At 39.3% G+C, this 10,122-nt stretch overlaps 1 protein-coding gene across 1 annotated transcript in view; it reads left to right on the forward strand.

Moving 5' to 3' along the window:
* The window catches only part of TMIGD1 (transmembrane and immunoglobulin domain containing 1), a 131,147-nt gene extending 122,653 nt beyond the window's left edge, over nt 1-8,494 (forward strand). Inside the window, exon 6 of the mRNA XM_044055435.1 lies at nt 8,003-8,494. The gene's annotated coding sequence lies outside the window, so the exon portion shown is untranslated. The remainder of the gene's footprint in view (nt 1-8,002) is intronic.
* The last annotated feature ends 1,628 nt before the right edge of the window (nt 8,495-10,122 follow it).

Below are 10,122 nucleotides of genomic sequence, written 5' to 3' on the forward strand. Positions count from 1 at the left end.
GATATGGCGGAGTCTGGCACCTGACAAACAACTAAGCATGACTTTCTCCTTATCCAGCCTGGTGAGAGGCACATCTGTGTATCTCACAATGGAGTATCCTATGACTAATATGTTGGGTTTATGGTTAGGCCTTAGTGGTTGTAAGACACGGGTGTGTGGACTATGAGTGGTATGTGGTGTAGAGGGTTGTGGAGTTTGCGTGTGTTTTTGCCTCTGAGGTCTCCTTTGTTTGGATTTGTTTTTGTTGAGAGCCTCCGCATATGTGGATGTGTGTTGTGTAGTTGTAGGTGGTGACTGAGGTGTAGTGATTGTGTTGATAACCTCTTCAGTGCCAGATATACTGGCTTGTGAGGGAGAGAACATAGACTCTAGGTTCTTAATGTAATTGCATCTCTCACAGATTGTGTTCCTCGGTGGTAGTAGTAGATGGTTATCCTTGTACATGAGACAGTTGCTACATTGTCTCAGGATGCCCATATCAACCAGGCTGGCAGGAGAAACCATAGGAAATTGTCAATCCATATATTGTCAGAATCTGAGGGAGAAAGGCCAGGGACAGCTAAAGGGTAGGCATAAAGACCAAGTGCTTAAACCAAATATAAGAGGCTTACTCATCTAACATATGATTAAAAAAAGAAACAAAATGTGAGAAGTGAGAATTTTGTAGAAAAGTTTCACATGCATACATACATGTGCATCATAGTGTCTGAGTAATGTGTCCTTCAAACAGATTTCTGGGTTGTTCAGTCAGTCAGGATATTGTAGTCATGGTGTATATCTGATATTAAATGCAGTAATTACAGCATCTGCTCTTCATTAGTACATAAAATAATGTATCACCACATTTGTGAAACCTAAGAATGAATAGATAATAGAGGCAGAACTACCACAGGCTGGTATTCTCTTAATGTAAGCTCTTGTTGCTAATATTGAATTATGCTTCCTTTCTGGAATACTGTTTCTTCACTGTAAACAAGTACAGTTTGTAGTTATTGTGGTTTGCAAATGACTGCATTATAAGCTGAAGACAATTGTCCTTGCATAGCTTGTTGTTTCAAATCTACACTAGTGTACATTTAATGTGGTATTACTATAATGAACAAGAAAACATTTTATTTCCATTACCTCTCTGATGAAGCGATGTCTAACAGTTGTTTGGTGGAATGGTAGTTTGCAGTAGCTGCAGCAATTAAGTCTTTTATCCAGTGTGTACAAAACCAATACAATGGTTTTCCAAAACACATAATCTCTTTTTCCTCTGATTTGCACTCTCTCCAGCTGATCATCAATTGGCCGGCTGTACAATTTTGCCTTAAGTATCCCCAGTACTGTCCCCCTAGGCTGAAACTGCATCAATGGCCAGTTGGGGAGGGTCCGCAGAGTGGCACTGCTGGTAGCATCACATACAGTGGTCCTGAAAGTTGGAGATTTTTTTGCAATACCCTGACTTGGTTAAGTTACTGGCACAAATGCCCATGTTATCAATAATCTGCCTTGTGGTTATGGCACCATCACCATTTGCAAAGGATGTGTCCTTGTCACATGCAGAAAGTCTTCCTTTTCAGAATAGATGAGTTAGGAAAGCTGTTTCTTCCAACCCTTCCATCTCCTGTCTTCTTCAGCACCCAAGCTGATAGCTGAACTCAGTTTGAATTAGTCATAATCAGTATTCCATACCCCTATTCCACAGAAGCAGGGCAAAACACTTAATGTCTGAAATCATCTGTGAAAATAACAAAGTAAAGTTAACATACTGTGTTCAAACTGAAAGATGTCTGAAATATCTATACATTGCTAAGATATTAGAAAGTGTACTGTTATTGTTTTCTTTTAATTTAAGATTACTTATATCTAGTCATCCTACATGAATGCTTAAACGCTGTCAATCAAGCTCCTAGCTCACATATTCCTTATTAATTTCATTAGTGTGTGGTAATAAAGCTGAAAAAGCCTATTTTGTTTGCAGCTTCTTATTTCTGTAAAATCTTACTAAAACAGTATAAAGACATTTACCAAACCATTATACGAAGGACATTTCTTCTTTAGGTCATCATAAATTGCAAATAATGCAAGTATTTTATTGTATTCATGGAATGATAATCTCATATATTGCTCAGATGTTACAATAGCAGCAGGGACAGTTGCACTCCAGTTGTGCATAATGGAAAAGAATGTGAAGAGATATGATTGCCAGTTCTACAAGTACTGACAGTGCAATGAATAATCATGGAACACCACTTTCAGTGATGATTGACTTTGTACTTATTCTAATGTAGTGTCACCATGGAGCCTAACAGTCACCACAAATCCCATAACAGTGCCCTTGAAATACTTTTTGAGCAGCATATCAGGATTTATTTTAAGCAAAGTTTAGATGACTTTGGCATAGGGTTGTATTATTATTTTTACTTGTACACGTGTGTGTACCAGCCCACATGCACACACACTCAGTGGATGGCAACTTTTTTCTTCTTTTGTGATTTTTGTCTTTTTTAACAAATGCTTGTTTTCTCATCAACAATTAATTATCTAACTCCAGCACCCTTTCATTTCATATTTTATATGACATGATCTATGAAACTGGATTCCAAGTGAGAGATATGGAAAAGAAAATCTACACAAATAAGTTGCCTTGTAAAGTTGTCATCACAATTCCCCATTTTCAGATTTTTACATAGGGTTGGGGTGTCACATCAACATTAGTTAATGTGACCAAATCAGCTAGAGCCAGCATTACACCACTGAGTGGGTAGTGAGTTATTACATTTTAAAGCTGCTATACACAGTTAAGCATTAGTACATTTTTACATTTCACTGTTAACTTCAGTTAGCTTTTGACAAGAAAATGTCTACTCCCCCCAAGAGATCAGTTCTGTGCGAACACTAACACTATTAAATAGTAAATCTATCATGCAGTACGTTAGCTCGCTCTATATTATTTCTATGGCAACATTTTGTAAACACACACATACACACACACACACACACACACACACACACACACACACACACACACACACACACACACACACACACACACACACACATAATATACACACACACACACATACATATAGAGTTATAGTTATAGATATAGATATTGATATAGATATAGATATATTTTATACCTTAGACTATATTTCACAGATGTATCTGCTAGTGAAACAAATCAAGTCCAAAGCTGCATTGACTGACACCTGTGTTATCTACTCATAGGTTCACAGGTTGGTACTAGGCTATCAGCCCTAGGGCCTATACAAGCCTAGCCAAACAATTCCCCGCATAATTCTTCTCACAATATTTACTTCCCTGGACCCCTGTCTAGCAGGGCGACTGATATAATCCCTGGGGTGAATTTCCTATCTCCCATCCAGTTGTCAAGGTTCATTTTGAAGAGGGCCAAGGAGGCACTCTGCTTGACATGTATGGGCAGTCTATTCCAGAGTATGGGGAGTCTCTGGGTTAGAAACCTGTCCCTCCAGCATGTTTTGTTTATTGTGATGACAAGGTTTAGATCCCTGGAGCATGTGGCTCTGAGGGATTTCTTTAAGTGGAGCATGTCTAACAACTCAAGGTTTGACATGGCCTTGTATGTTAAACAGAGATCGCCTCTGAGTAGATGATATGCCACAGAGTATAGCTGGAGTTTTATTAGACTGTCAGCATAGGGCATCTGCTTTAGGCCTGTGATTCTTTTAGTGAGGTATTTCTGCTGCCTTTCCAGCTATTGCAGATGTCTTGTGAGGTACATACCAAATGGGGCGTTGTACTCTATAATGGGTCTAATGAGGGATGAGTACAAGCGGACAATGACCTCCTTTTTTCTGGATGTAAAGCCCTTAGTAATGAGGTGTGCCACATAGAAGGATTTCCGGATTGTTGTGGCGATGTGGTTATCAAAGGTGAGACCACTGTCCACCTGTGTTCCTATGTTTCTCATTACACTTTCAGTGTTTATTGTACTGCCACCTATGTGTTAATTCATGGGTACATGTTTTTTCCCAAAGGGGATAACTATACATTTCTTGGCATTAAGCTTGAGCCCATGGCTCTGGCACCAAGCATCTGTTTCTGTAAGGCCCTTTTGTAGAATTTCCACATCATTTGGGGATTCAATAATGGCTCCCAGTTTGCAGTCATCTGCGAACTTTGTTAGCCAGAGTCCCTTAATGTTGGCCTGTACTTCAGAGAAGTAGATGCCAAACGAGTGGTCCCAGGACTAAACCCTGAGGTCCTCCACTTGTCACTTGTCTGGAGCTGGATTTGGAGTCATCTACTTTTACAATCTGGGTTCTGTCAGTAAGCCAGTTGTCAACCCATCGAGTGACATAGGGATTTATGCCCAGCTTAGTAAGTTTATCTATGATGCCAGAGTGGGGGATGGTGTTGAAGGCCTTGGTGAGGTCCAGATAGGCTGTGTGGACCACCTTACCCTCGTCCACAGCTCTGGAGACTGATTCAAAGAAGTCAGTCAGGTTCAGGAGAAAAGATCTGCCCTTCACAAACCCAAACTGGGTGGGGTCCAGTGCTTGAAGGTTGCCAATGTCTTTGTTTATAAATTTCATGATAATGCATTCCATGCCCCTGCAGATCAGGCTCGTCAGACTGATGGAACGGTAGTTCCTGGAATCCAAGGTGGATCCCCCTTGTGGAGTGGGATAACTGTAGCTGTGCGCCACTCAGTGGGTACAAAGCCTGAGGTGAGGCTATGATTAAACATAACACTTAAGTGAGGTGCCAGTTCATTTTATAGTTCATGTAGTACATAGCCCGGGATGTCATCTGGTCCCATGGATGCTGTATTCTTAACTTTGGAGAGTGCAGTTTCTACCTGTGTGGCCGTGATTACCAGAATTTGGCAATCTTTTGGTATTGAGATGGGCCCTTCAGGAGGAGAGAGAGGGGGTGAAGCTGGCACTAAATTGATCTGCCAGGATATTGGCAATATCCTTGGGATCAGTATATTTAATGCCATTCTGTTGTAGCTCAGAGCAGATCTGAGCATTGCCATTTAGATTCTTGACATAACTATAGAATGCCTTGTGGTTGTCTTTGGAATCGTTGGCAATTTTATTTTCGTAACTAGCTTTGGAGGATTTTATGAGGGATCTCAGCTTCTTACTGAGGATGGTAAGGGAGTTTTTTGCATCCTGGGATTTTCCTCTTTTCTGCAACAATTTCTTCCTTCTGTTGTATAGTTTGTTTATAGCAGGGGACCACCAGATTGGCTTCCTTTTTTTGGAGGAGATCGTCTTGGTTCTATTTGGGATGGCACAATTCATGCCCAAGTGGATGTGCTAGTACAGTGCCTTAGTGTAGGGTTCAGCAGTTGAACTTTCAGCTCCTGTCTGCATGGGTGCCATGAAGTTTGTCACTTCTGACTTAAGTAGCATGAAGTTGGCTTTGGAGAAGTTATTTATGGAGGTTTCCTTACTGGGGGGTGGGGGTGGGATGTGGATGTCAAGAGTGATTTGCTTATGGTCAGACCTGACCAATGAGGGGATGACCACTGGTGTGGAACATCTATCTCCCATGTTGGTAATGACCAGGTCTAGGATATTGGAGCCCCTGGTGGGACAATGGATTAGTTGATCCAGGCCACTGAAATTTATGAATTCCAAGAACTGTTGGGAAAAGGTGTTGGTACCCAAGTAGTTTTCCCAGTTAATGGCAGGGTAGTTGAAATCATCCATTATTAGGGTGTTTGGTTGTATCTTAATATTTTTCAGTATGTTTAGAAAGGTGTGGTGAGAATCTTGGGGCATGGTGGGGGATCTGTAGCAAGCTACAATTTGGATTGCAGTCTTACCTAGTGTTAGTTGCACCTGGAGAATTTCAGATGCATTGTGTTGGGCAACTAGCCTGGAGGTGTGAATATCCTTGGTGAATATGGACACTCCTCCACCTTTAGTGTTTCGGTCTTGGTTTGGTGGCCAGAAAGTGTGGTAAGAGTTGTAGCCTGGTACATACAACTTTTACTATAGTCTAAAAATGAAACTAAAAAAATATTCATTCAATAAACTTGGAAGTCCATTGCCTGCTGTTGGGTGTGTAGAGCTACCACCTGAATATAAGTTGTGAAGACTGCAAACAGTTGTGTATAAGACAAAATGCTTCTCTGACAGAAACCATGGATGGCAGTAACTCTGCTGTGCTGATTCATGAAGCATTGCCTCATCTCACAGCTTCTAAGTGTTAAGCTTATTGTTAGCACATCTTTTAAAAGGTTTGCTGTATCTGCATGCTACATCAAAGTGTTGTGCTAGCCTATGCATGTACACCAACACAGATGTGAGTAAGCCTGTTTTCTAGGATTTCAGCAGATACTATTCTGAATAAGTATCAATGGCCCAGAACACCGGCCATTAACACGAGTTTTAATTTGGTTTATCAATATGCTTTTCTACAGCATGTATATATGTTCACACACACACACACACACACACACACACACACACACACACACACACACCTAAAAATACCATATTTAATGTCAATAATGATTTTGCTCCTCTTTTTATAGTGCTAGTAATCAATATTTCTATATTTAAACAAATACTTCTCTTCACGTTTTCCTTTTTCTTCTAATGTCATTGACTGGTTATCTAGCTTATCTTCTCTAGTGGTCCCTTACTCCCATATGACTCTGTACATTCACTTTTTATTACATTATTACATAGATTTTGAAACCAGCAGAGTCCTCTACAGCTCTTTGTATATAACCCTGATAATATGTCACCTTGCTTATACTGCCATCTTTTTGTTTTACTAAACAAATGATCTCTGCTTTCATTCACACGATGGTACCATGAAGCAAGTTTAGCCCCCTACAAAAGTGTAGCCTGCTCTTCCCCATAATTTTCTGAGCAGTACTGCATGCCACCTCCTACATACCTCACCTGTCCATCACATTCTCTTATATTGCATGGCCTCCTTCCAGTTCTTTATTTCTCTATTGACTAAGTGATTATTCAATCTCTTGTTACTCCATTCTTCAAAACTACAATGGGTTTATGGCTGTTTCTCTTGTAAGTAATTTGGTCACACTTAAGTTGCTGCTTCTTTTTAAGTTTTCGCGGTGGTGCAGTGGTAGCATTGCTGCCTCACAGCAAGAGGTTCTCCTGTTTGATTCTCGGCTGGAGCAACTTCTGTGTGGAGTCTGCATGTTCTCCCTGTGGTTGAGTGTCATTTGAAAGACATGCGTAGAATGGGTGTGCCTTTCTTGAAGGTTGAGCGTCGAGCTGGCAACTCAGCACCCATAAAAAAACCTACTGCCAATCATTAGCAGACTGGAGTTCTGCTGTGGCAACCCCTAACTGGGAAAAGCTGAAAGAAAAACAACAATTTCATAGACCTTGATAAGGGTGTGTAGTAAGATACTGAAGTTTACATATTTTAGTTTTAAATACTGCAGAAAGTAAAGTCAGACTGCATGACAAAAGCAATTTTAGTGTCTGTGCAGTATGACATAGAATATGAAAGATGGGATTCAGAGTGCAGCAAACAAACCTTAAACTTTAACATTTTCAGTGTCTGGAATTATCATTTTTCTTCCAGATAATAAAATATATTAGTAAAAGTTAACTGAGCTTCTCAAACCCAGCTCCCATTTTCCTTCATACTATAGAAGTCCATACTTTTCTTGCTAAGTAAATCCAAACAATATTTATGACAATACCTATTCCAAAGGGAATTGTACTACATGTTCAGAGAAATATGAAACATAGAATCTTTAGTCCAGAGGCATAAAGTGAGTCAGTAATTATTATTCCTAACCCCAGGATGTGATAAATGGTGTAGGGATAATTAGAGAATGCATAGAACAAAGCCTCCTGCCCAAAAGGGGAGTGTTTGCACCTCTATCCCCACAGAAATGTCAATATTTATCAAAATATTATTTTTTGATACAGTTTAGATTGAGTTTGGCACCTCTATACATTATCATTTGTATTAAAACTGTATATATTGTACTAATATTATATCTGTATTTTCCTGTTTTTAGAGATGGACATGTTGCAATTAGGAGCTAACCCAAGACTCACCACAGCTCACCTCACATAAGCAGGTCTATGGTTATCTTGAAGCAATTGTCTGTGGAGTGGAAGTGAACCTACAATCTAGGGAACTGCGACTAATTAAGCCACTAACAGATGAAAGCATCTGGCACCTCTGTTTCCTCCTCATCTCTTCATCCAAAGCAAAATTCGCTGGTCATTCTTTTCATTACATTAACATTGTTTCTATTACCCGCTATAGTTCTACAAGGGAAAAAAGTTTATTTACATGTTTTGTTTCTTAGCATGAACACTTCTGGTAAGAAGCATGACATAGCTCTAATACCTATGTCTGTATTGAGTAGCACAAAAAAACATTCAACATGGCTAGACTGCCCATGATAAACAAACATGGAGAAAACCCCAAAAGTGTCACTGCTGGATGGCTGCCTTAACTGTTTTATAATGCTTTCCAATCTCTGCAACATACCACTGTAGATGAGTTTCATATCACAGCATTTTTTAAATTATGTGCATATATTTCCAACCACAAAACTTTGTAAAGTCTGCAGTTGTACAAACTACAAAGACCTTCATTGTAACTGATGCTAAAGAAAAGTAAAAAGAAATCACCTCCATAGATAAAAGCTCATTACTTAGAAAATGACAGTGTCACATATGTTCTGAATTTTCATTATTGGTATTGCAGTGACATAAATTACATATAGCATGAAACTTCGAACTTGCAACAAAATAAAAGTATATAATTGCAGTAATAAATATTTAACCATTTGATTTGCCAGCTCATGTTTTGTACTTTGAAGTGTAATTTTAAGGATTTATGATTGGGTCATATGCACTTCTCAGCTATATGCACTTTGTTCAAAATAAAAACATTGCTGTTTACTGGCCTTGTATTTTGTTTTCACTTCTTTGTTTTCTGTATGGAATTTTGATCTCTGTGTTTTCTCCATCATAAAATACATTCTCAAACCTTGATTCTGAGCCAGGTTTGTATGTTCAGGCAGCATTTTAGCAGCTCCTACTGTTGGAACAAGTGTGTTTTACAACAACAAGGTAACACATCTGTGAGACTTGAAGGGAAGAGAATAAAATACATATACCTGTCAAGGGTAAATAAAACTTTCCACAGCCTCAACTCATTTTACACTTTTATATATTAACTGATTGATTATGAAACCCTTCATTTATTCTGATCAGCCATTGACATTGCTGTGAATTGTGATTAATCCAAACAAAAATTTCTTATTGTGAAATTTGTCTTTCCTTTCCAATAAAATCAGTCTCAAATGTCTAGTACTTTCTAAATTTGTTTCCAAAGCAGTCTTGTCATAATATTGCTGCTCCTAAAAATGGACACAGATATAGCTGACAGAGTTATACTAGTGAAAGTGCCTGTCACACAGAGCCTGGATGTACTAGTGAGTAGATATTCACTTGTATATACAGAAATATTTTCAGTGTGTGAACATTTCTTACCTTGGTAGGTATATGTGTCAAACTCACTTTGCTCTCTGTCTTTTGACTCAGATTTTAACTCTGTCTCTCTTAATCCCTCTATTTTTTTTACAGTATGATCCTTTTACCAGTGATTATTTTTTCCTTTTGCTACAGAAAGGCCTCTCACCTTTAGCTGCCAGGTCATATAATCAAATATCTAGAATCCATTTGTTCTCCTATGTTTCTGCCTTGATAACCTAGTATAACGTTTCATAAGTTCATAGGGTCATAGGTAAGTACTAGGCTATCTGCCTAAGGGCATTTATAAGCCTAGCCAGAATGTGTTGGCTTTTGCCACCCCCTCAGATTAATTCCCTGTGCCTCTGTCCAGCAGAGCCATTAGTTTCCTGCGCCTCCATCCAGCAGAGCCACTGCAGTGATCCCTGGGGTAAATTTTCTGTCTCTCATCCACCCATCAAGGTTTTTTTGAAGAGTGTTAGTGAGGGGCTCTGCCTGATGTATATTGGATTCCTGTTCCAAAGCATGGGGAGTCTCTGGAACAGGAATCTATCCCTCCTATTTATCACTGTGGTGAGGTTTATATCTCCAGAGCGTGTGGCTCTCCGGGATTTTTTTTTTTTTTTTTTAGGTGGAGCATGTCCATCAA

This window comes from Protopterus annectens, chromosome 13.part0 (genome assembly GCF_019279795.1).
Source record: "Protopterus annectens isolate FY-2018-M chromosome 13.part0, PAN1.0, whole genome shotgun sequence".
Classification (NCBI taxonomy): Eukaryota; Metazoa; Chordata; order Ceratodontiformes; family Protopteridae; genus Protopterus; species Protopterus annectens.